Source organism: Sciurus vulgaris, assembly GCF_902686455.1.
Source record: "Sciurus vulgaris genome assembly, chromosome: 11".
Classification (NCBI taxonomy): Eukaryota; Metazoa; Chordata; class Mammalia; order Rodentia; family Sciuridae; genus Sciurus; species Sciurus vulgaris.
Window position 1 is genome coordinate 74,973,342 of NC_136472.1, and position 27,879 is coordinate 75,001,220.

Here is a 27,879-nt window from a genome sequence, read left to right on the forward strand (position 1 = left end):
GTGCCTGAGGAGGAGGAGCAGAAGGGGAGGAATCCAGGGCAGGACTGTCAGGGACTGGTGCCCAAGTTGAGACTGAGGACTGTGGGAGCTGTCCAGGAAGAAGCACTGAGGGAGGATCCCCAGTTCCAAGGTCTGGAGATGTAAAGGAAAAGTGTAGCCAGTCCAGCAGCGCTCCAGGTCAGTTCTAGGTAGAAAAAGGGCACAAAGGGAAGGTAGAGAGATGATGATAATCCACACTGCAGGACACTCATGAAGGGCCTGGTGCTATGCGAGGCCTCTTGCATGTCTTAACACATTTAAACATTACAACAACCCTATGGAGGAGAAAACCAGCACTTCTTCAGTGTGTACCAAGGACAAGACACTATTAGTGCTTTTCATGAAGTAATAGATTAAATCTCAGCAACAGCATGAGGCTGGTATTATTATCCCCACTTTACAGATACGAAGAAGACAAAAATTTGCCTGTGATCATGCTAGTAGCTAAGCTTATTACCACTCCATGTGAAAACTGAACATAAGCTGAGGACTTTTGACTTTTATGTTGCAGGACCAATGCACAGGCTTAGGCAGAAAGCAAGATGTTCTGATTTGCCTTTTATAATCATTCTGCTACTGCACATGTGCAAAAACAAGATTATCCTTGGGGATAACAGTACCTATATCCAAAGGCTGCCATGGGGATTAAATGTGATCCTGCCCACTTACCAGACTACAAAATGAATATATACTGATTACCTAGCTTTGGCTCAACACCGAAACAATTTAATCCTTATGTGGGAATCATTATAGCCTTTTCACAGGATTTGGCGATGCATTAGAGGAGAATGACTTATGAATCAATCATGTACTAATAAATGTGTTCTCTTGGGGGGAAGATTCCTGACTTGTCAAATATTTGTCAAGTATTTGTCAAAACTTCTGGTTTTGTGAAATAAATACTCCTGCTATAATTGAGATCAAACTATTAGTAGTTTAACAACTATGCAAAATGCCTGAAAGTTTAGCAAGGGGCTCTCCAGCATTGAAATGAGCCAGTTCCAGCACACCACTGAATGATCAGCTCAGACTCTAAAGCTCAAAGCAGCTGAGAATCTTACACAAAGTTTCATCCTGGTAAGAGAGGATTTAAGAGCAGCCTCCTTTGATCTCTGTTTCCCCTTGATATAAAGGGTTCTTTAAAAATGAGCTAGCATCTACTGAAGGGCCTTTATCTTATCTCAGACCCCAACATTCATAATTTTATAAACTCTCATTTTCACTGATAATTACTAAGTTAACTATCCATTACCAAAGTGTGATGTTTATAAATGAAAATTGGTTTGTTACCGGACTTTTTTAAAAAAGTTGATTTTCAGGAGTCTATTAAGAAGTCTGGCTGCCAGGCCAATCTTGACCACCCTGATGGCCTCCTACTGCTTGGGTCCTGCTGTAGAAAGATGGAATGAGCTTAATTTGGGGAATCAGAGCATCAAATACTTGGTGTTGTCTTGAGTTTGTTGTGATTTTCAACTGCTGATGTTCTTCCTCTTTATTTTTCAATTACTGTTAGTTTGGCTTCCCTTTTTGGTTTAGGTTTTTAAGTGTTATAGAACATGCTGTGACACAGATTTGTACCAGCGGCATTTTTGTCCTATAATTTTCTAATAGCTGGACTTTAAGACATGCCCACACTGTGGTCCGACTGTGACTCAGTCATACTCCCCTTGCTGAAGCCAATGTAAATATTATCTCTCTAAATTTGTTTTTCCATCACACTCTGTGGTGATGTGTAGCTGCTTGTGAAGCAGTGCTAGTTAAACAACTTGTAACATTGTTTGCAATTTAAAATTGTATGAGAGAGTACATAATCTCCCATCAAAGAACAATAAATTTAAATTCAATCAGAGTCAGGCACCTTGGCATACACCTGTAATCCCAGTGACTCGAGAGGCTGAGGCAGGAGGATCACAAGGCAATTTAGCAGGCCCTCAGCAACTTAGCAAGACCCTGTCTCAAAGTAATAAATAAAAAGGGCTGGGGATATAGTTCAGTGGTAAAACACCTCTGGGTTCAATCCCCAGTACCAAATAAATAAATAAATAAATCCAATCACATATACATTACATATATCCATATCTGCATATGGGGGAACAAATGGGGACGAGAAAATGTCCACATACCACACCAGGAGATAAAGTGACAGAGATGAAGACACATGATGTGGAATCAAAATGATCTGTTTACATCCTAGGAATTCTCTGTTTCAATTTCTTGTTTTAATAAAGCAAATATCAACTACTACATACAGATATTTGGGGGGGGCATTGAACCCAGGGGTGCTTTTATACTGAGCTACGTGTCCAGCCCATTTTTATATTTTTTGATACAGGGTCCCACCAAGTTGCTGAGGGTCTTGCTAAGTTGCCCACGCAGGTCTCTAACATGTGATCCTCCTGCCTCAGTCACTCAAGACACTGGGATTACAGGCATGTTCCTCTGTGTACATACAGATATTTTAAAGATTCAGTAACATAATGATATGCCTGGAACAAAGTAAATAGTATCTATTACTCTTTCTCCTAATGTGGTCTCCTATCAGGCAAAATCATAGACTTGCCTTCCCTGTGCCTTCTCCAAGACTTCACCAGACACACAAATGTCATTTGATAGTACAGTCTGCCAAGCATCCAAAATCTGCCTTATCTAGAAAACCTGAGGAGAATTTATTTTAACAACTGTACGACCTTATTGACTGATAGGTTATTGCTTTATCCCAAATTCAGAACTGAAAGTTTCAAGGTTCTTCTTTCAGTTCTCTGGGGTACATACCCAGAAGTGGAATTGCTGGATCATATGGTGAGTCTATTTTCAGTTCTTGGGAACTGCCATGCTTTTTTTCATAGTGGCTACATCATTTTACATTCCCACCAGCAGTGCATAAATGTTCTAAGACTTTATTTTTAATGGATTTTAAAAACTGTTACAGTAAGCAGTACCAATTTCAAAAGGTAAAAACAGATAAATAGGCAGACATTATTATCCATTTCTTGAAGAACCTTCACAGGTAGATGGCCTGGACACACATATTCCATTTTGGAGTCATTAGCCTTTATAGACAATATTCAAAACTGAGAGACTAGAAAAGCCCCGCTAGGAAGGAAGTGTTAATGAAGGGCTCATGTGAGGTGCTCTCCTTCCTAAGGAGCAGATGCTCCCTCCAGACATGTGGCCAGGTTGCATCCCAATTAACCCATCACAGGTTGAAAACAGCTGGAAATGCATTTAATACATCTAACCTCCCAAACACCCTGGCTCAGCCTAGCCTAACTTCAATGAGCTCAGAACACTTACATGAGCCTACAGCTGGGCAAAATCCTCCAACTCAAAGCCTACTTATAATAAAGTATTGAACATTTCCCGAAACGTATTGAGTACCTGTATCCAAAAAACACTGGCAGCACAGAACACTATGGAGGATTGGTTGTTTACCCTCACAAGCCAGACTGGGAGCTGAGCCTTCCTAGCTGCAGGATCACACCACATGTTGCTAGCCTGGGAAAAGATCAAAATTCAAAGTACAGTTTCTACTAAATGAGTATTTCTTTCACACTCTCGTAAAGTTGAAAAATCTTTAAGTCAAAACATCATTAAATCAGGGATCATTTATATTATTTTATGTAAGCCTTACAAAAACTCAGTGAAGTAATTCTTAACCCTCAGTTTACAGCACTGTACCTGAGGTCCTGAGGTTGTTAAGTGCTGGAGCTGGACTTGGAACCAGAGCAATCCACCGCTCAGCCTGCCTCCTGGGGCAGAAGCCTCTCGGCCTGGCGCAGGCCCCTTCCTAGATGAGGAGGACTGCTGCAGTGTGGTTGCATGGCCGTGGCTGCAAATTTTTGCAAAGGTAGAAATCATTTCATCACGATCAATGCAAACCACTTTTTATTTCCACTGCGTTTATTTCTCCTGTAAGGTGGCAAGGGAACAGCTACAGATATTTGGTGAGCCCTGTTAAAGGGAAGTTGAGTTGAGACATCTTTGATTTTGGTTGAGTTGGATATATTCACATGGTTCACAATCTCTTTCACATTTAGTTATTACTAACTATTCTAACGTGGAAAAGGTTTCCAGAAGTATTCTTACTGCCCTCTCTACCAACAGTACCAGCATGGTGATACCAGGGAGCAGAGCCATGTGTATTCATCTAGATCAATGTGAATGCTTCTTATGGCGCCCAACCCCACACGTATGTGGGCAGTGGAGGAGGAAAAAAAGGTTGATAATAATGGAGACTGAAGTGAGTCTGTGGCAAATTCTTCCAGTCATCAGATGTGTGAAGTAGTAAGAGGAGGATTTGGTAGTCATTGACTGTTAGTGGGAACAGTTCTCTTCTGTATGCCAGGAGTACACTCAGTAATGCAGCTTTCCTCCCAGTGCTGGGGACTGAACCCAGGGCCTCCTGCCTGCTCTTTCACTGAGCTACATCCCCAGTCCTTTATTTTATTTTGAGGTAGAGTCTCACTAAGTTTCCCAGGTTAGCCTTGACCTTGCAACCTTCCTGCCTCAGCCTCTGAAATTGCTGGAATTACAGGTGTTTGCCATCATGCCTGTTTTGTTTTTTTTTTTTTTTTCCTTTTTTTGATGGAAATTGTATAAAACAATTTGTCAACATTTCTGTAGAGCACATCACCGCAAATAAGTCTATGTACACAAAGTAAGTGTCATTTTCCATAGCAATCCTACATTACTCTGACACCAACTGGGTGTTCAACAATTTGATTCAATATTGACACAAAGTCCCAGAGTTAGTGATGACCTCCATAGTCTCATAAGACTGCCTGCCCTCATTTCAGATGCCAGCTACAGATAGGGTGCCCATGAAAACCACACCCTTAGGGCTGGGGATATTGTCTAGCATGGGCAAGGCACTGGCTTCAATCCCCAGCACTAAAAATAAACAAACAAAATCCCCCACATTTTGCCTAGCCAACTACAAATCAGGAATTCCCATGACACCTTCCCCAGGTTCAATAAATCACTGAAACAACTCATAAACTTAGAAGAGTGCTCTACATACTACTGCAGTTTTATTATAAAGGATATAGATGAACAGTCAGTCAAAGAGGTACATATGGAGGCCTGGAAGGATTCCAAGTGCAGGAGCTTCTGTCCCTAGGAAGATGGGGGGCACCACCTTGTAGCATATGGATCTGTCCACCAACTTGGAAGTGTTCCAAATCTTGAATCCTGTTAGTCCAGAGTTTTTATAACTCAATTTCCAATTCCCCCTCAGTTTCCTGAGGCCGGGAGTGAGGTCGAATGTTCTAATCGTGTGTGTGAGCTTTTTGGTCACCTCCACATGGAGTCACCTCACTAACACAAACTGAGGTGTGGTCAAATGGGACACCTAAAGAACAACAAAAGACCCTCCTCCCATCACTCAGGAGATTCCAAGATGTTAGGAGCTCTGTGCCAGGAACTTATCCAATTTGGGGGACTTCTTTAAGAAAATGAATGTTACACTATGAATACAAAATTGTATCTGACAGAAAATTTTTATTCAGTGTGAAAAAAGAAATCAGTCTTATTTCTATGGATGATCAAATACATTCTTTGTAGTTGATAACCTAGAAACGTTTCCATCATTATTGGTAATGTCACATAAATTGTTAGCATTGTTGTCAACTTGGGGAAATTCTCTTACACTTTTTCCTTTTTCATAGCAAATTGTTCTCATTTTGCAGACGTACCATCTTCCATGAGGACATTAATGAGATGATTCCTTAAAATTTGTGTTTAGTTTTTTTTTTATCTTATTCCCCTAGTTATCTCTGCTTCCTCCAGCATTATTTTTTTTCTGCTGGTTTATCTTGTCCTTTATGTTTTATTTAAATGTCTGGTCATCCTTAGTTATTTGCACATATTTGAGAATGAGGGGAGAGGATATCTCACTGTGACCTCTGAATGGGAGCAGGGAAGGGGACCTTTGTTACTAAAAGCATTTTTCAAAATGAACAGAGGGAGCCAATCATTATGTTTGGAAATCCTGAAAACCAGATATAGAAGATAGTCCTAAATCATTTCAGTTTCTTTAGAATAAATGTCTATTTGTATTTCAGGAGTCAAGGGGAGGATCCTGGAGGCCATCCTCTGCACACATGGAGGGGTAGGAAGGTCGATTATGAAGGTCACAGCTCTGTAGCTCAGCTCTGCCTCAAGGATGGTGGTAGCAAAACATTGAGAACACAAGCAGAAACAACCTGCATAATTCTTTGCCTCTAAGATCCCTCACTGTTTAAGGTTACCTTTCTAGGAGGTCTGTTTTGACATCCTCCTTGCACTGTGTGAAGGTAAGTCTCAGAGAGAGTGGTCTCTGGGGTCTTCCTGAGGGTTGGCCAGTGCCCTTAGCTATAAGACCCTTCCTCTTCCATGCTTCCAGCCCCGAATGTGAGCAAGGTGCAAAGACGTGACATACAGCAATGCCACGTTTTTAATTTTTAAAAACTGGGTCAGTCACAGACCTGAATAGCACTGAAACACAGCTGCTTTCATTTTTTTTTTTTTTTTTCCTGACAACAAGGTCTAATTATAAGCTGCAAGAACAACTAAATCAGAAGTGAGCGTCATCTTTGGCAGGTGGGTTTTGCATTGACTGTACCATCCCAGCTCGGGGGTGGGGAGGCGGTAGTCACCAACTTAGAAACAATCCCAAGCCCTTACAGTTTGAAGCTTGCAATGTGCATGACCCGGTGGGTGTTCCACCACCATCCCAAAATGAAGGCAAGGGCTACCACGTTCTGCCGGGCCTCTAGCCAGGGAATATCCCCCACCTTCCGTCCTGGGGTTTGGAAGAGTAGATGTTGCTAACACATGGAGGATTAAATGGGGAAGAAGAGTTGACCAAAGCCTCTGGGGCTGAAGAGCTGATTCCAAACCAGAGGCTCAGAAGCAACGGAATTTTCCAGGCTGTTGATGGTGCCTGAGGGACAGCTGGTCACTGAAGCGGTTCCCACTTTACGGTTCTTCCTCCCTCCAACCCACACTACCCTGCCCTCCCCCTCTTGGGGTTTCTCCACACCTTCCTCTTCTGCGGCCCATGGTCAGTGACAGCCCCACTCTCTGCTCCCCATCCCCAGTCTATGGTCATTTTTCTGGTCTCTGTGAGCAAGAAAGCCTGCAACTCTGCAGACCAAACTTTCTATTTGGAGCAGTATTTCTAGCTTTTGTAGGTGGGTGACTCATGTCTATCAGCACAGGCCAGCAGCGGGGGTGGGAGCTGCCAGGAGGGATGGAATTAACAGGTTTGATGAGCTCAGTGGTACTGGTAGGGCATGGAGAGGGCAGGAATGGTGTTTTTTTTTTTTTTTTTTTTTTTTTTTAAGATTCCCTGATCTAATCAACTTTTTCAATTAATTGACCAACTTCTAGGTCATATAAAAAATCTACTATACTATTTTTTTTCTTTACTACTTTACTCTTACTAGCCATGATTGCTTGAATACCCATGAGTACCTATTATGTGTGAGCACCATCTTAGGTGCTTTTCACTCTTTCTGTTCCTTTCGTCATTCTTGTAAGGTGTATGCACTTGTATCTGTATATTGTAAAGAAAATGAGGTTGTCAGAGGCTGGTACCTCACTCAAGATAAACTTGCCTGTAAATAATGGGACATGAAATTTAATGAATATGAATTTTATCATATAATTTCTACTAAAAGACTGAGAAGAGAATATGTGCTGGGTCCAATCAAAGGGCTTTCCAGACCAGCCTTCGTGACGATGGCACAAAGAAGTTTTGCAATACCCTACTCAGAGTTGGGAGCCTGGCTGCCTCATCCCTACTTCCGTATTCCCCTAAAGGGAGGCCAGGGTTTAGTTGGTATTTACTAGGTACCAAGTACTGTGCAGGACACTTGAAACTGCATGTCATCCACACCTATTACATCTTATGAAATGAGGATTATGATCCCTATTTTTCTGACCAGCTGATTGTTACTCTGTGCTTTGTGTAACTTTCCCAAGGTCAAATAGCCAGTGAATGGTACAATTATGATTTGAACCCAACTTGGAGCGATTCCAGACCCAACTCCATGTGGCTTCTGTGAATTGGAACCTGTTCCTCTTTAAGCTCCTCCTATGGCTTCTCTGGACTTCAGGGCAAATCCATCTGGTGACTTAAGTGTAAGAAAGCTGTCTCTGAAAAGGCCCTGTGCTGCTGCTCTTCAGGCCTCCGGGATGACTTCATCAAATGCTAACTGAGAACCCGGATGACATAATGGTGTCAATGTCTAAAATCATCTAGAAAAGTTTCCATTTACATTTGCCTCAGCTCACTACAGGGCAAGTGGAGCTGAAAGTAGGTAAACAGTCATGTGATTGTCTGTGGCTTCTGGGTCACAGGCTGTCTCATTCATCTAACATAGGGCGGGTACACTGTAATCACTGCCATTTATTGAGCACCTACTATGGCTCACATAGCCCTACAAACATCACCTCGCTCAATCGGCATAATAATCCTGCATTATTTTCTGTTTCACACTTACATACTCCAAGGCTCAGAGAAATTAAGCAGCATGTGATGAAGGTGTGGCAGAACTGAAAAAACCTGGGTTATCAGGGTTTTTCTCAGAGAGGGTCACAGTTGAACTGCATTCTGGAGGATGCATTCAAAGAAGGGAAACAAGAAGAAAGGCCTTCTAATTAGTAACAACAGACACAGAGGTGGAAAAGCATGATCTTGCTTCTACCTAAATTCAATAGCAATTTAAAAAAAAAAGAAACTAATAAATCTTTCCAAAGCATTCAACTCAGTTTTCATGGAAGTAATAATTCAACTTCTTTTTATACTCCTACTTTACAGGTTTACATTGTTTTTAATAAAATGACACCATGTGTGCCTGGAAAAAAATTGCTTTGTTAGCAAACATCCTGGACTCCTGGTGAGCAGATAACTCAATTAGTGCTGAGTTAACCTCCTTATGCCTCATTTTTCTCATTTGTAAAATGGTGTTATTATAAGGATGATTAAATTAATCTATAGAAAGTGCTCAGTAAACTCTCAGTACATGTCTGGGCACAGAAGCATACAGATGTATCTTGGTTGAAATGTTTTCCAGAGGCATGGGGAGCCCCATGACTGGTTATATGAAGGTACCCCAAGAACTTCTTCAGTATCAAGGAGTGTTTGTTTTTTTTTTCTATTTATTTTATTTTTTTAGTTGCAGATGGACAAAATACCTTTATTTTATTTATTCATTTTTATGTGGTGCTGAGAATTGAACCAGAGCCTCACATGTGCTAGGCAAGCGCTCCACCACTGAGCCACAACCCCAATCTCAAAGGTGGTTTAAAACTTAGATAAGAATGTCTGTTGTGATCAGAGAAGAACTTCCCGCCCAAAGGCTGCCCTCTCGTTCCCTTGTTTTCTAATGAAATGTGTGCTTTGTCCTCAGGATACCTGACTCATATCTTATCCACAGCCCTCTTATTCATAGGTCCGCCTGAAAGGAGGAAGCAGCACAAAAGCAATGTCTCCTCCGTCAACCTTGGAACAGCTGCCATAAAAATAAATAATGGCAACCTTATCCTGAAAGAATGCTTACTAGGAGTTTCTGAGTCTCTTCCCCCACAGCAGACAATTCTCAGGAGTATCAGTTGCAAGGTATGCACCAATTCCAAGAGCAGTGCAGGGAGCAGAATATGCCATATTCTCTGGCATAAAAGAAATTCCAGTGTTGACTCCATTTCCCAGTCTCTGGCAGCCAGTCATAAGCATCCGTGACATGCTGCAGCCTAGTGGAAAAGCTGGAAGGTAAGGCCCTCCAGGGTATCCAAGGGAAAGAGCCAAGGCTTAGAGGCAGATACAACTGGACCCAGTCAGGCTTTGGCAGTTGTTAGCCGTGTGATCTAAGCAAGTCACTTAACATTTCTGAGGCTCAGTTTCCTCAACTGTACAATGAATAATCTTTGCTGCATTAAGTCCTTAGAAGATTACCTGTATTGAGGCAGAAATGCACCTGCCACAGTAGGCACATCGCTGATATCCTATGAGTGGCAGCCATTGTCCTTAGGTGCAGCATTGGCCCGTAGGTGTAATGATGCTCTAGAATGTGATGATTAGAAACCAGCCTACCTGGGTTTGAATCCCAAATCTTCTACTTCTCAACTGGATAGGCTTGGGCAAGTTCTTTAACCTCTCTGCCTGGTTTCCCCCTCAAAAATGAAAAAAGCAACAGAACCTGTTTCCAAGTGTTGTTGTAAGAATTAAATGTTAGAAAATGTAAATGTTTAGAATAGTGCCTGACACACATTAACCACCATGTAAGCATCATCTGTTGTAAAATTACTAAATTGAAATTGTCTCTTTAACTGTGAACTGTGAGACAAGAGTTGTCTTTCCTTTCTGTATCCCCAGGATGGTAAAGTGACTAGAGCAGATTAATAAATCTTGATTGACTGAATGAAGCATCTCACATGCCTTACTAGTTAAGGTTTCCCTTAGAAATGACACTAACCCAAGCAAACTAACTAGAGAAACATATGGCAATTGGTTGTTGCTCGTTCTTAAAATTCAGGGGTAAATCTTGTGCTTCAGGTACAGTTTATAACCAAGTGTTCAAATAATTTGAGGAAGATTCACTTCCCCCAGCATCTCCTGCATTTTCTTGGCTCTCTCCACACAGAGGGCACTGTAGCGTTCCAAGTCTCCTAGGTTCCAGAGGAAAAAAGAGCTTCTCCTCCAAAAGATCTGGCTAGGGTGTTCTATGTGCCCAGCTTGAGTCATGTGCCCATCCCTTTATTAACTTCCGTGGTTAAGGAATCAGGGTAATCTGATTGACTAGGTCTGCCTGCCTGTGCAGAAAGAAAGGAGCAACCCTATGCAAACACAGATTCCCCGGAAGGAATGAATATTCTATTACAAGGAATATTCTATCATAAGGGAAAGCGATGCTGAGCAGGCAAAAGCACCAGATGTCCTGACACAGGCCAAAAAATGGTTGTCAACCCTATTAGTCCTAAATCATTCCAGACAATAAGAATCTGAACAGTTTTAGTAGAACTGTTAGGAAAAATCTCTTGACTAGGCACAGTGGTGCATGCCTGGAATTCCAGCCACTTGGGAAGCTGAGGCAAGAGGATCGCAAGTCAGCAATTTGGCAAGGCCCTGTCTCATGTAAAAAATAAAACTGTCTGGGGATGTAGCTCAGTGGTAAAGCACCCCTGGGTTCAATCCCCAGTAACAAAAAAAGAAAAAAATATCTTAAGTGATTATTCCACATTTCAATAATCCCTACATGAGGTTCTTCCTTAAATCTAACCTACTTTAACTAAATTCCTTTAGCTCTTTCCTTCCTTCCTTCTTTCCTTTCTTTTTTTAAGTGCTGGGGGTTGAACCCAGAGCTGTGTGTATGCACAGCATATATGTTTTGTCTCCAAGACACATCCCCAGGCCTTGGAATTTCTGTTCAAGGTATTTTTTTTCTCCTTGATTCCACTGGAGAAATGAAAACACAGCTAAGTGAGTTCTTCACTCTGTAAATCAACCCAAACGTACTTTGGGTAAGAAAGACAAGACAATTTCATCAATATGGTGCTATGTGGAGCAGCGTGGCAAGAAGCCAAGTTCAGTGGGAAAGAAAGCTAAGATTAATTAGTGATGTTTGCCTGCCCCAGGTTCTGGAGAGGAGATCGGTCACAGTTGGCAATGTGCACCATCTCTGATTTTTGTCATCCTCCATCTAAAAAAGAAGTTTCTTCTACTTATAGGACCAAAAATTATTCTCCAGTAAATCAGCAAAGATATGGAGTGTGATTAACCTTTTTTGGAGGCAAAAGAACATTGCAAACTGCTCAGCATTCTGCTTGGATTTGCTGAGGTGCCACCTCAGGTGTTAGCAAACCAGCTGTGAGAGAGAGAATCTTACACCCCCAACAGCCCTTCCGATGGTCCACATTATCTCATTGTCCAAGGTGTGATCAGCGCCACCAGATGTGCTTTTACAGCATAGTGGGAGCTGACAGGTTCAGAACGGCAAGTTAATTTGATCTGCAGTGACTTGTTCCATTTGTTTGCTCCATTGATACAGAGATCAGGCTGAATTATCTGTCATCCCGAAGATTTCCCTTTAGCCTGTCTCCACACTATTGTTTTATTATGAAAAAATTTTAATCTGTAAAATTAGAAAGTACAGTATAAACAATACCCATCACACATTTTCAACCAGTTATCAGAATTTTGCCACACTTGCTTCATCTATTCCTCTCCTTTATCTAAGCAAGTATTTTAAAGCAAAGCCCAGACCTCATGTTATTTTCTCCCTAGATACTTTGTACACAAATATTTTCTTTTATAACTATTCTGCCAGTAAGGCACCTCAGGAAAATAATAATTTCCTAGTCATCTAATTCTTAGGTAATTTTCTTACTTCCCTGATAGCTAAAGAAATGTCTTTTTAACAGTTTGTTAGAATCAGGATCCAAACAAGGGCCCTTCTACTACATTGATAGTTATGCCTTGTGAGTCTTTTAAAATCTAGAACAGTTTCTTCCCTTTCCACCATACCCTTTCCCCCACACTCAAGCCATTGACTTATTAATTCAACTGGTTCAGTTGTTCTATAGAACACCCCATATTCTGGATTTATCCATTGTCCTTGTGATGTCACTTAAACTTATCCTCTACCCCCGATTTTATGTAAACTGGGAGTTAGTTCTAAAGACTTACTAGATTCAGTTTCTTTTTCATCCTGTGAAGCTGTTCCACTCTGAGTACGGTTAACATTGATCAGCAGGATCAGTCAGAACTCTCCATTGTACAAGTTCTACACAAGCCTTTTATCTAATGTTTTCATCCTTTACCAATCTTTTTAAAATGGTGGTTTCTCTAATTCTATCATTCCTTTCACATTTATTAGCTGGAATTTATCTGTAAAGAACTTTTCCTTATCAATTAGGGATATTTAGTAATCCTGAAAGGCAGATTGTATTGGAAATGCAACATGTCTTAATCTCTTTTGTATTGTTATAACAAAATACCTGAGACTGGATACTTTATAAAGGAAAAAGGTGTATTTTGGTTCATGGTTTTGGAGGACCAAGAGTATGGTGCTGGCATCAACTTCTGGTGACAGTCTTATGGCGGATGGATGGCATCACATGGTAGGAGCACTACATATAAGGAAAAGAAAGAGGGGATCAAGAGAGAGAGGAGGTGGGGGGCATCAAATGACTAGAGAGGAGGCAGGAGAATGGGAAGGGGCCAGGATTGCTCTTTTATAACAACTAATCCATTCTGTGAGACCTAACTCACATCAAGAGACCAGCATGAGGGCACTCATGATCCCACAACTTCCCACTTGGCCACCTCTTAAAGGTCCCACCACTTTTCAGTACCATTAGATTGAGGGCCAGGCCTCCAGCATATGAACCTTGGAAAACCATAGCACAGGACAAGCCATGGCACAGTGCCAAATTATTTCTCTTTAATTTCCAATATTTAGGGTAAAGATTAGAGATGGCCAATGATACCCTTGTGAACCTATTAGGTTCTTATATATTCTAAGTATTTCAATCAAATTCAGTCACTACTTTTTTTGATACTTAAATTATCCCATCTTTGGCCAACTGGAACCCCTTATTGTTGGTTCTTGATACAAGTCACAAATCTTTGATCACTTTATGTCCTCGGACTCAGTAAGATGTTCCAGCCTCATCTAGTCCACACACTGCCCTTGGAATTGGCCATCCAAGAAGTCCCAATTCCTCTTCATGGAGAATGTCATTTAGGGATCACAACCTGGGCACTAGAGGCTGCTCACGGCCCCTGGGATTTTAATACTTCCAGACCTTTCTGAAAAATACAGAAATAGGAGGAAAGAAAGAGGGGGGGAAAATCACAAGTTTATACTGATATTTCTAATTCAAATTCAATATTGATTTATTTATATTAATGACTTTGATTTTCTATTTCTCTCATCTTGCACTGAAAATCTTGGTTCTTAACAACATTACCATAATTACACATTTTACACTATGTAGAAAGTAGTTTCACAACTATAAAGATTTCTGCTAGCAATATAACTATTAAGTGAAATTTCTTTGCAGTACTCTGCCCTTATATTCTACTTGGTATATACAGAAATATATTGTAAATCACTTGATATAATGGTATTCTCTATGTAGCTGCATTATTAACTTAATGTAATTAGATTCATCATTTTCAGTCCATTTAAAATCTTGGAAATTTCTTTGATTTTTTTTTTTTTTTTTTTTTTTTTCGACACTGGGAATTGAGTCCAGGCCTTGTGCATGCTAGGCAAGCACTCCACAACTGAGTTACATACCCAGCTCTATTTTAAAGAGTTTCTTTTCAGACAGGGTCTCATTAAGTTGCTGGCTGACTTTGAACTTGCAGTCCTTCAGCTTCAGCCTCTCAAGAATCTGCGGTTACAGGTGTGTGCAACCATTATCTAACTAAATTAAACTTTTAGGAACTGGGGTTGTGGCTCAGTGGTAGAGCACTTGCCTCACATGTGTGAGGCACTGTCTTCAATTCTCAGCACCACATATAAATTAATGAATAAAAGGTCCATTAACAACTAAAAAAATATTTTTAAAAACTTTTTAAATGTACAAGCCACATTTACATGATGATTCAAATGTAAAAAATATAACAAATTAGTCAGAGAAGTTTTTTTTCATCGCTGGAGATTATTCTAAAACATATACACATACCTCCTTTTTAATTTTCAAATGTATTGTCTTCCACATGTATAAAGATCTTCCATGATTTTTATACAATCAATCCTCTATTACTAGACATTTCAATGGTTTTTTTAAAATGTGAATTTAAAATACACAAATGGAGCCAGTTGCAGTGGTGTATGCCTGTAATCCCAATAATGTGGGAGCCTAGGCAAGAGGATTGCAAGTTCAAAGCCAGCCTCAGCAACTTAGGGAGGCCCTGCTTCAAAATTTAAAAAATGGCCTGGGGAGGGGCTGGGGTTGTAGATCAGTGGTAAAGCGCTTGCCTAGCATGTGTGAAGCCCTGGGTTCCATCCTCAGCACCACATAAAAATAAATAAGTAAAATAAAGGTATTGTGTCTATCTACAACTAAAAAAAAATTTTTTAAAGGGGCATCCTGGGGATGTTGCTCAGTGGTTAAGTACCTGGGTTAAATCCCAGTACCCAAAAATTAAATAATTAATTGACTAATTAAAATATATAATGGAGTTGGCTGCTGTGATGTGTGCATGTAATCCCAGCAGCTCAAGAGGCTGAAAAGAGGCTAAAGAAGGAAGATTACTTGAATCCCTGAGTTTGATGTTAGCCTGGGCAACATGCAAGACACTATATCAGGGAAAAAAAAGGAATATATATATATTTTATAAGAAAGGAATATATAATATATAAATACATATAAATAAATATGCAAATAATATATACATATAAATAATATATATAAAATATATGTTTTTGTGAAGTGGTGGTGAGAATTGTTAAATATTCCCAGATAAAGGTGGTGCATGCCTGTAATCCAGTGACTCAGGAGGTTGAGGCAGGAAATCAGCCTCAGCAATTTAGTGAGACCCTGTTTCAAAATAAAATATAATAAAAGAGCTTGGGGTGTAGCTCAGTGGTAGAGCAACCCTGGTTCAACCCCCAGCACAAGGGGAAAAAAAAAAAAAAAAAAAAACCTCTAAATCCAAGAATGATTCCAGTCAGACTAAGGTTCATTTTCTCAGAGTGTCACATTCGGGCCATATTGTGGCCTTACTTAATCTGAATGCACCTTGCCAGTATCTGCAAACATCAGCAACAACAAATCTTTACTGAGAGCCTTCTGTGCATCAAGTCCAATGAGGAGGAAGGTTCTTTCACAATGGAGGAGGGAGAGAGATGTGCAATGTCCCAGTTATAAATATAGTAAATGAAATCATTGCTCCCACAAAAATGCCCTGACAAATCTTTTTTAAAAAGCATATTATTTGTATAACTTTAAAATATAGCTTTATTAAGGTAATAATAAAACATAATCAGAGCCAGCCATGGTGGTACATGCTTGTAATCCCAGCAATTCAGGAGGCTGAGGTAGGAGACCAGCCTCAGCAACTCAGTGAGACCATGTTTCAAAATAAAAGAAAGGAGGTTGGGGTGTAGCTCAGTGGTAGAGCACTCCTGGTTCAACCCCTGGTACAGGGTTGGGCATGGATCTTGAAACCCAAGAATGATCAGGATATTTATTAACTTACTTCTCTTTACATACATTGCTGTAGCTATCACTAAACAAAATGTTAATTGTATTTCATCAAGAGGAGGAAGGAGAGGAGAAGATTTTTAGCACTTGAGTAGATTCTTATGTAGAGCAGGTTATTTTCTATATGCCAATATTGCCTAAGGACCTAAAGAAAAAAAAAACATGTAGCAAGAAGTAGCACATGATTTCCTACATCTGGAACAGCCAGGACCCAAGGCCTTACTTACATCATGAATGACATCACCTTACTGATCTAATTTCTAACAAACAATGGAATAATTTCTTCTTGCCCAAACCAGCAACTTCATAGTGGGATGATGGGAGGTCTCCAGGGACAAAGGGCAATTGTTGGCCTCCCCTTGGTGCAAGGGTGGTTTACAAAGTGATCTTTCTCAGGAGTCTGCCTGGGACGGATTGTACAGCACATGACAGGTGCTCTTACATAAGTAAGGCAGGACCGGACTCAATTTTGATTTTTTTCTTTTTTCTTTTTAAAACCATCTTTTTCTAGACTCATCCTCTCTAAAAATCATTGGAACGACAGGAGAGAAAAGTGAGATCTTGAACTCCCCAGGGAACTGAGGCAAATTTCCTTTCTCTTTCTTTATTTATTCACCTTTCCACCATCCGCTGGGACTTCTTTTGAGAAGAGGTTTTATTCCCCGGCTCTCTTTCAGAATCCTGCCTCACATAATCTTCACTGGCTTTTCACAAAGAGAACTAGGACTCCCATTTATTCCATCCAATGCACTGCTACATTGAGCCTTGAACACAGCATGCAGCATATTGTCCTCTAACAGGGACAAATAGCAGGATGGAGCCTGACTATTTTCCATGAGGCTGATTTTTGCTAATCAAACACATTTATCCTCTGATGCCCTTTCAGTGCCTGTTAAGAAATAAATGGTACCAGAAAGGACACTATCTCTTGGTATATGCAACTTAGCCGTTGAGTAGATTCTTATGTGACATATATAGAAAATAGAGAATATTGAAGTTTTGATGCAAAAATAACTCAGTAACTTGTAGGACCATTTGCAGTATTATTAAAAAAAAATACACTACACACACCCTTTATCTCAACAATTCTTTTTTTCTTTTCTTTTCCTTTCCTTTTTTTTGGTAGTATTGGGGATTAAAAAATCCAGCACTTCACACATGGTAGGCAAGCACTCTACCATTGGGCTACCCCCACCCCCATTCCTTAACCCAGCAATTCTGCTGTAGGATTCTAGCTCACAGAAACAATCGCAGCAGGGAGCAAGGACAGATGAATGACATTATTTATTAGATCACATCTATAGAGCCACATGACCTGACATAGAGACACACCATATATTGTGATGTGGAAAAAATAATTGCAGAGCCATGTATGAGATTTATTTTTTTAGATTTTTTTTAAAGGCTAAAGAGATGCATACTAACCTTTCTCTCTCTCTCTCTCTCTCTCTCTCTCTCTCTCTCTCTCTCTTTCTCTGTCTCTCTCTCTCTCTGTCTCTCTCGCGTCTTTCTGTTCTGGGGATGGAACCCAGGGCCTAGTGCATGCTAGGCAAGCACTCAGTGCCCAGTTCACCTTTCTCTGGAGAGGGAGACTGGGGAGTGTGTTAAGAGGAAATTTCACTCCTTACTTCATATACTTTGATATTATTTTGTTTTATTTTTTAAACCAGAGGAAATAAAGAATAACCGTATTGGTATAAGGTAATTAAGAATTTGTTAGCATCTCTTGTATGCCAGGTTTATGATAGGCACTTTATGTGTGTGGTGTGTGTGTGTGTGTGTGTGTGTACATATCATCTCACTTGTTCCTCCAACCTTCTGTAGTATGTAATATTATCCTTATTTTTAGATGGGAAAACAGATTCAGAGAAGTCCCTGACTTGCTCAAGGCATAACAGGGAGAGTAAGCACGTGAAGTGGAACTCAAAACCAGATCTTTCCATCGATCTGACCATGTCACCTCCTCTAATACGGTCCTGGCTCCACAAACAAACTTATTAACTCTGACACTTTGCTGCTGAAAGTTAGGTTTGCTTTTTAAAACTCTGTATTATGGAAATTTTCAAACATAAACAAAAGGGAAAGGAATAGAATAATAAACCCCGTATGCCCATTATCACCTAGAATCAATAATTATTAATATTTTGTGCCCTTGCTTTATCCTCCCACATAAATTTAAGAGAAATATTTTAAAGCAAATTCAGGACATCATATTTCAGTATAAATCTTTCAATCTCTAAAAGTTAATAACTTAAAAAAAATAACCACAATGCCTTTATCACACATAATAAAGTTAACCAATAACTCCTTAAGGTTATTTGGACACACAATCTATGTACATTTTCCCACGTTTGTCTTAAAAAACATCTTGTTGTTGTTCATATTTGTTATGTCTCCTAAGTCCTTAAAAGGTCTCCTTGAATCTATAATTTTCCTGTCCCCTTTTCTTTACATTATTTATTTATTGAAGTACTAGAGTCATTTATCTTTTATATTTCCTCTTCTCTTTATTTGATTTTTTTATAGTCTTCCAGTGTCATTTAGCTTGCTTCTCTATCCTTAGTATTCTTGTAAACTGGTGATTAAGGAGTTGTTAAATTCAGGTTCAATTTATTTGGCAAGAACATTTCCTCAATGGTGCTGAGTACTTCCTACTACCTCATGTCAGGAGATGATTGATGCCTGCGTGTCCCACTCTGAGTAATGCTAAGGTTCAGGGGTTGGCAGCCTGATCATCCATTAAAGCCTTTTTCATCAGCCTTTCACCTAATAATTTTAGCAGTCATTGATGGTTTTTGTCTAGATCCATTATTAGATTAGGTCATATCTTCTTCCTCTTCCTTCCCCTCTTCCTCTTTTTCTTTTTGTGGTGTGGGATTGAAACCAGGGCCTCCTAACATGCTAGGCAAGTGCTCTACCACTGAATTACATTCCCAGCTTTTTTTGTTCTCTATTTTGAGAAGGGGTCTTGCTAAACTGCCCCAACTGGCCTCAAATTGTGACTCCTCCTTCCTCCAGCCTCCTGAGTAGCTGGGATTATAGTCACATGCCATCATACACAGTGTCTGGGTTCCATCTTTCCATCCTGTGAAATTTAGGTATTTTTTCAAGCACCATCCTAAGAGAGTAAGGGTAGTGAGTTTGGGGTGGGTAAAGCATCAAAATATTCTATTATCCATCATGGCTTTTGCAAGAGTAAGTTTTTAGCCATATTTTCCTAAGACTATCAATATTCTGCAACCCTATAAGCCCCATATTGGAGATCATTTTTGCTACTTAGATTGACCAATTTATTAATCTGGTACTTAGAATTTTATTCATGCTGCAATTTTTAAATAATCCATAAAATGGAAGAAAAAAAGTATCCGGAGAGGGGGAATATATCCCCAGTTCTGAAAAATGCCACAGTAAGTTATTTAAATATCTTTAATCCTTTTTAATTTCATGCTCAGTCACTAACTTTACATAGAAAAGTGTGTTGCTTTTTAAAAAATATTTTTATCAAATTTTTTATTTATTACTTTATTTATATTATTAAGTTACTTATATTATATTTCTATGTGGTGCTGAGGATTGAACCCAGTGCTTCCACACATACTGTGCAAGAACTCTACCACTGTGCCACAACCCCAGCCACTAAGGGTGTTCCTTTTGATGATTATAATCTGTTCTTATTCATTCCACATTCTTTGTGGCTTCTGTCCTGGGCAGGTGACAAGTTAACAGAAGGAAATCTGAGGCCCTGTCCTCCAACAGTTCACAATCACCTTCTCTGAAATACACAGAAACGCCAGAAGGGCCAGGAGTAGAGGTGTGCACCTGTAGTCCCAGCTACCTCAGGAGGCCGAAGCCCCGGAGGTTCAATGAGGTCCAGGAGTTCAAGACCAGCCTGGGCAACATCAGAAGACCCCCGTCTCAAAAAAGAAAAAAGAAAGAAAGAAAGGTGCTGCATTCCTGTGATCCCAGACACTCAGAAGGCTGGAAACAGGAGGATTGTGAGTTCGATTGAGGCCAGCTTGGGCAGTTCAGTCTCAAAATCAAAATAAGAAGGACTAGGATGTAGCCCTGTGGTACAGTGCCTCTGGGTCAATGACTAGTAGAGAGGTGTAGACAAAAGGAGAGAGGAAGGGAGGGAGGGAGGAAGGGAGAGAGAAAGGAAGGAAAATGACCAGAAGGCTCTGGGGATCAGGGAAAAAGGCATCCCAGACTGCGAATCAGGGGAAAGCTTCTCAAAGAAGATGTTGAACTGAGTTTTGAAGGATGAATGGAAAGGGCGGGTCATTCAGGAGAAGAGAAAACCCATACAAAGGCTTGGAGACAGGAAAGAATAGGCCCTTTCAGGGCCACATGGCTGTGTGTGGCTGTGAGGCTCAAGGGAGGGGTGCGGCTGGAGGGGGACAGGGCTGGGTCAGGAGGAAGGCCTCTCGTCTGCCAAGCTGAAGAGCTAGGGGAAATCTAAGCAGAGAAAAGTGACATTTGTCTGTATCTTTTTTCTCAGTACACTTTTTTTTTCTGTATTTTGCCTATTGAAGTGGAATTATATACATAAAATTACCTAGTGTTCTTAGTGCATTCACAGTGCTGTATGACCACCACGTTCACAGACCTCTAAAAACATGTACTTCACCCCAAATGGAAAATCCCATGCCATTAAGCTTTCACTCCCCATCCACCTCTCTCCGCAGCTTTCTCTCTGTATGGATTTACCTATTCCCTCAGTACCTTTTCCATCTTTTAAAAAAGTATACAAGAAATATGGACCCATTATAGAAAAATCAAAATACATATGAACAAAAAGAGGGAAATAAATATTCCTTAGCATGAGTAGATTTATCCTGTGAAACCTCCTAAGCAATTCTTCTGATTCCCTCCCTCATCCCCCCCAAGTATTCTAGAAGGTCCACCAGCTCTTTGGAGTCTCCCCAACATTTGAGATATAAAGAATTCAGCTTAAACCCCTGTGCTATGAATGTCATGAAAACCCGAGCCCCTACCAATATCTCTGAAGGCTCTTCTATTTTGGGGGTGGGGGCATGGTTTCTCTTGCTCACCTTTAGCTCTGGTGTTCTGCCTTGGTCTGAGCTCCTTATTTCACCTTCTGGCACCATGACCCCTCTACACTGTATCACCTTGTTGGACCTTCCTCAACCCCTTCCCTCCCCAAAATACGCCTAACAAGTCTGATGGTTAGCATTGCTCTTAGGCAAGACGTTGGTCCACAGAGGAAGCTCATATCCAGCGCAATTCAGAGAACACAGGAAACTGAGTTTACAGAGCACAGTCCATCCGCCTGGCCATCACTGGAAGGACTCTCCCTGGCCAAGCCCTCTGCCTGTTGACCAGCCTCTCTCCTCCTTCCCTCCCTCCCTGCGCTGTCAATTTCCAGGCTGCTCTGACTGTAAACTCTAGAGCACTCCTCTCCAATCTCCATTTCCTTTCTCATAGACAATTCAGCACTCCTTTTGCTTTCCTTCCACTGACCGAGATTCTCAATTATTCCACTGAATCAAAACAATCTCTCCCTAGACCTCTAGTGCAAGGTTTTCCAACTAGCACCTTTTTCCCTCAACTGGCTACATTTCCATTATAGGGGCAGAAAAGGAGGTGATCTCTTTTCTGACCATCATAAAGGGTCATGACAGACACCCTAACAACAAAAGGCAGGTTAGCAAGAGAAAAGCATACAAATCTATTTGATCTTTGTTTTACATTACATGGGAGGCTTCAGAATGAAGGCCCAAGGACGAAGGGTGGAGTCTCCTTTAGGACAGCTGTGTAGGAATACGACTGGACAAAAGGATCTGATTTAACAGTAGCATGTGGGGGTGGGTAGCAAGGCCTATTTGCTCAGATTCTTCTTGACCTCTCTATGTGGCATTTCTTCTTCTGTGTTTGGGGCAGGATCCTTTCTGGAATGGGCAATCAAACAGGGTGGGGCAGAGAATTTCTTTATGACCAGACCTTATCCCTAGAAAGTGAGATAGAATTTATTCTTAGGTGTTACAGGGAACTTTGGGGAAAGGAGTTTCTGGTTTCTCTGATCCACCTGGGGGGATACACAATTCTAGTTTTTATTGCTTGTCTTGGGGAGGAGAAAGGGTAAGAAAAAGGAGAGCAACTGGTCTGAGAGAAAGTTTGCTTCTAAGGCCTTCAATTTGGGGTATTGTTTTCTGAGCCTCAATATCATTATTGCCTTGTTATTTTAAATCTCTCTCCGTAAATATATATATTATATATATATTTTTTTTTTTTTTTTTTTTTTTTTTTTTGTTCCTGAACAGTCTTCTACCTTTGAAATGGCTACATACATTCCCAGGTTTTTGGACATTGAGTTTGTTTCTAATTATTACAGACAGTACCATGACATATACTAAGAATATTAGTATTAGGATATTAGAGGGTTAGTAGAATATACAGATCCTTAATTATTTATTTACTACATATTCCTGGTAGAATACTCATCCTTAATTATTTATTTACTACATATTCCTGGTAGAATACTCTTTATAATGACAATAAAAATGTATATACCCAATGCTGTTTAAACCTGAATCTCCAAACACTTACTAGTATGTCTGGGCGTAGCTCAGTGGTCCCTGGGTTCAATTCCCAGCACTGAAAGGAAAAAAAACAAAAAACAAAAAACAAAACAAAACAAAAACAGTCATACATTCATTGTCTTTTTTTCCCCACTTGTGGTGATAATTTGCTTATCTTTGATGAAAAATAAAGTTGAACTTTTACCATGTTTTATTGGCCACCTAAGGGGTTATCTTATATAAAATGAACTTTTTACTCAAATGTTTATTTTCTTTTAGTACTGGGGATAAAACCCAGTGGTGCTTTTCCACTTAGCTACTCCTCTAACTTCCCCTGCGTTTTTTTCCCCCCAGACAATGTCTTGATATGTTGCTGAGGCTGGCCTCAAAATAGAGATCCTCCTGTCTCAGCCTCCCAACTCACTGGGATCACAGACATTTGCCACTACTCTTCCCAGCGTATATTTTCATTTATTGACCTGAAGAAGGGCTTGAAAGTTAAAGATCTGAATCTTTGGTAAGAATATATTCTCAGGTTTGCCTAGCATGTGCAAAACTGGGTTTAAATTCTCAACACTGAAAAAAAAAAAAAAAAGATACAGTCTTCCAATAGCCTTTGTCTTTTAACTAGTTTATAGTGAATTTTGCCATAATTTTTTACATTTGTTTTACATTTTTAAAAATAACCAGATCTATCACCCTGTATGCTTCTGTTTAGTTTCATCTTTATAAAGTCCTTCCTTACAACCAAAATTTTGTAAATATTCACCTATATTTCTTCTACTTACGTTGAATTTTAATTCTTCTGGCAATTTTTCTTACTGTACTACATGAATTTGAATTAACTTTGTTTTAATGATTAGATATTTCATCCAAGCACTCTCTCCACTGATTATAATTTACTGGCTTTATTATATACTAAATTCTTATATTTCTAAACTTTTTATTTTGAGCTATAACAGTATGTTTTCCATTATTGCATCTTGCTAGCTCAGTATTTGTTTAGCTGGGGATTGAACCCAGGGGCACTTAATCACTGGCCCACATCCCCAATCCTTTTTATTTTTTTATTTGAGACAGAGTCTTACTAAGTTGCTTACAGCTTCACTAAGTTGTTAAAGTTGGCCTTGAATTGTGATTTTCCTGCCTCAGTCGCTGGGATCACAGGAATGCACCACCACACCTGGCTTTGCTGGTTCACTTTATGTATTTTATGATTCTTATTATTTTTTGTGGTGCCAGAGATTGAATGCAAGGCCTCAGGCATGGCTAAGCACACACTCTACCACTGAACTACACTCCAGCCCCCTCGTCCACTGTAACATCTGACAGGAAAGACTTGATCAATGCTATTCTTCCTAAAAGTACGCTGATGTTCTTTTATTTGTTTATTTTTCTAAGTAAATCTTAAAATAGATTTTTATAATCTAAAATTTCTTATTGGGATTTGTTAAATTTATAGGTTTAGCTGGAGGAAAATTAATACCATTGGAATATTAAATCTTCCAATATGTGAATGTAGAACATTTCTCCACTTACTCAAATCTCCTTTAGGATTCCATGATAAAGTTTTACAGACTTCATTAAATCAAATTATTCATAGGTGCTTGAATTTATTTTTCCTGATTATGAGTGATATGAGAGTTCCTTCCATTACCTATCTTTAAAAAAATTACTGCTGATCTAGAAGAAAGTCATTAATTTTAATATTTATGTTATAATTGCCAAACTTTCTGAACTTTCACTCTTATTAGTTCTAATAGTTTTTAAGCATTCATAATGAAATAAAAAATGAAAAAAATTTTGTCACTTCCTATCCAATATTTACACTTCCCTCCTTTTAATCATCATCACCATTATTATTGTTGTTATTTTGTGGTGATAGGGATTAAACACAAACTCTCACACATGCTAAGCAAGTGCTCCACCGCTGAGGTATGCCCCCAACCTGTAAGATTTTCTTAAATCAAAAACATATGTTGAGAACTTCGTGGAGTAGAGTTGCCCAGCGAGACTCCCCCGCTGGAGCAGTGAACCCGGACAGTTGGGAGGTTGTAGAGGAGGTCACCCAGCAAGAGACTTCAGCGCAGAGCAAGGCTCCCAGGCCTGGGCAGCAGGACCGGACCGGAGGCAGTTTCTCAGAGGAGCGCCGCCCAGCGAGAGACTCCCTTGCAGGGTGAGGCTCCCTGGCCCAGGAAGTAGGTCTGGACCCCAGGAAACATTGCAGAGGAGGGCAGCCCAGTCCAGGCAGTAATTATGGACCAAAGGGAACTTCTCGGAGGAGAGCTGCCCAGCGAGACATCCCCACCAGGTGAGGCTTCCCCACTGGGAGAGGCTTTCCCTCTAGGGTGGTAGAACCAAAGACCCAGGCCCAGACCCGCACTCTAGTCCCTCTTTGGCTGACCATTGGTCAACAAGTGGAGGTGCCTCTGCCCACTAATGGGAAAATACCCCACCTGAAGGCCATCACCCATAGAGTGGCAGCTTCCTAGTGGAGCACCACATTATCAAGTTCCTCCAAGACTTCAGGCTACTGACAGCTAGGAGGTGAGTTACTGGAAATCTACAGGGACACAATAGAGGAAATCTGCAATATCTCAGAGTTTCACTACTAGAGGGGTAGACACCTGAGCAATATGAGAAAACAAGGGAAGAAAATGTCCGAAACAAACCTAGATGCTACATCAATAAACTCCAATGACAGCATGGCAGAAGAAATGTCAGAAAGGGAGTTCAGAATGTACATAATTAAAATGATCAGAGAAGCAAACAATGAGAGGAAAGAGCAAATGCAGGCTTTGAATGATTGCACCAATCAACATTTAAAAGAGCAAATGCGGGAAGCAAAAGATCATTTCAATAGAGTTAGAGATACTGAAAAACAAACAGAAATCCTTGAAATGAAGGAAACAATAGACCAAATTAAAAACTCCATAGAAAGCATAATCAATAGGATAGAACACCTGGAAGACAGAACCTCAGACATTGAAGACAAAATATTTAATCTTGAAAACAGTTGAGCCAGTCTGGCCGCCCCCCCACCGTGAACTTTCACCCCCAGCCCGCGGAGGGTCACATGATCATGGCCAACATGGCCTCTGCCCCTGCTGGGAGCTGAGGTGCCGCTGCCGCTGGGGGGAGTGGGGGGGGAGTCTGCCCGCATCACCACCCTCGCCAGCCAGGCAGCAGCGGGGCCTGGAGCACCAGAGGCCGGGGCTGGGGCAGCACCGCGTGGTGGCCATGGGGTCTCATTAGAGGGCCCTGAGCGGCAGGCAGAGCAGGGGGGCCAGCGGGAGGGGAGGAAACCTTCCTGCAAGTGCGAACCAACCGGCAGACCCAACTGAATGCTCGGATTGGGAAAATGAAACAAAGGAGCAAGATGAAGGGCAGAGGGAAGGCTCCTGCAATGGCCGAGGATGATGCCATGGACATCGAGCATGAAACAGCACCGCTTTGAGGAGTATAAGTGGTGTGGGCAGAAGCAGATACGGGCTACCACTCTCCCGAAAGGTGGCTTCCGAGGCTCTGGCTTCATCATGTGCAGCGGCGAAGAGAACCCCGACAGTGATGCTGACTTGGATGTGGATGGGGATGACACTCTGGAGTATGGGAAGCCACAATACACGGAGGCTGATGTCATCCCCTGCACAGGCGAAGAGCCTGGTGAAGCCAAGGAGAGAGGCACTCCGGGGTGCAGTCCTAAATGGTGGCCCTTCCAGCACCCACATCACACCTGAGTTCTCTAAGTGGGCCAGTGATGAGATGCCATCCACCAGCAATGGTGAAAGCAGCAAGCAGGAGGCCATGCAGAAGACATGCAAGAACAGCGACATCAAGAAAATCACTGAAGATTCAGCTGTGACCACGTCTGAGGCCCTGAAGGCTCGGGTCAGGGAGCTTGAACGACAGCTATCTCGGGGGGACCGATACAAATGCCTCATCTGCATGGACTCACACTCAATGCCCCTAACGTCAATCCAGTGTTGGCATGTGCACTGTGAGGAATGCTGGCTGCGAACCCTGGGTGCCAAGAAGCGGTGCCCTCAGTGCAACACCATCACAGCGCCTGGAGACCTTCGGAGGATCTACTTGTGAGCTAGCCACCCAGGCAGGCCTTGCCTCAAGCAGCCTCACCTTCCCCCGGCCTCTGTGACAGTGACCCTCTCCCCTTGTACATACTTGCACACAGATTCCCCATGTACATACATTCACATGCGCACACACAAGCATACACACACACAGGACTCTGGAGCCAGAGTGGAGGCTGAGGCCCAGGCCCTGCCTGCTAGCTCCCACCAAGCCTGGGGACCATACCTATTCTGGCCTCTGTTCCCAGAGTGGGGCAGGGAGGTGGGGGTGGGAGTAGAGGGGCAAGGCTCCTGAGATACAGCTCCCAGATGGACAGACAGACATGCAAACACCAGACTGAAGCACATGTAATATAGACCGTGTATGTTTACAATGTTGTGTATAAATGGGACAACTCCTTTGCCCTCCATGCCCCCACCTTCGGTTGTATGATTTTCTTCTTTTTTTAAGAACCTGGGGAAGCAGTGCCTCCTTCAGGGCTGGCTGGGGGCTTGGCCCATCCACCTCTTAGGGTACCTGCCTCTCCCTCTCCCGTGGCGTCCCTTCCCTCTCCCATGTGCTCGGTGTTCAGTGGTATATATTTCTTCTCCCAGACATGGGGTACATGCCTTGAGGGATATGACCCTCTCTTTAGTCTTAGCTCATGGGGCTCTTCATAAGAGTTGAGGGTGGGGCAGGAAGAAGGTCCCGAGCTGAAGCAGAAGCTGAGGTTGGAGCTGACTGAGATGCCCCTGGCTGTAGCCTGCTGAGAACCTTCCTGGGAGTAGAGATGCTGTTCCCAGGGGAAAGTTGTCTACCTGCCCCTCCTGAGGGCCCCATGGTGTGATGCTGTGTCTGTATATTCTATACAAAGGTACTTGTCCTTTCCCTTTGTAAACTACATTTGACATGGATTAAACCAATATAAACAGCTAAAAAAAAAAAAAAGTTGACCAAACAGAGAAGATGGTAAGAAATCATGAACAGAATCTACAAGAATTATGGGATATCATGAAAAGGCCAAATTTAAGAA

At 41.3% G+C, this 27,879-nt stretch overlaps 1 long non-coding RNA gene and 1 pseudogene across 2 annotated transcripts; both read left to right on the top strand.

Moving 5' to 3' along the window:
- Positions 1-2,930: 2,930 nt before the first annotated feature.
- On the top strand, positions 2,931-6,593 carry LOC306640099. The gene is made up of 3 exons (XR_013757737.1): positions 2,931-3,886; positions 6,102-6,332; positions 6,563-6,593. It is a non-coding gene; the product is annotated as an uncharacterized lncRNA (long non-coding RNA).
- Positions 6,594-7,761: 1,168 nt separating this feature from the next.
- LOC306639883 (E3 ubiquitin-protein ligase RNF220-like) lies at positions 7,762-27,774 on the top strand (annotated as a pseudogene). The gene is made up of 3 exons: positions 7,762-7,861; positions 9,435-9,643; positions 26,034-27,774. The product of its transcript is annotated as an E3 ubiquitin-protein ligase RNF220-like (transcript).
- The last annotated feature ends 105 nt before the right edge of the window (positions 27,775-27,879 follow it).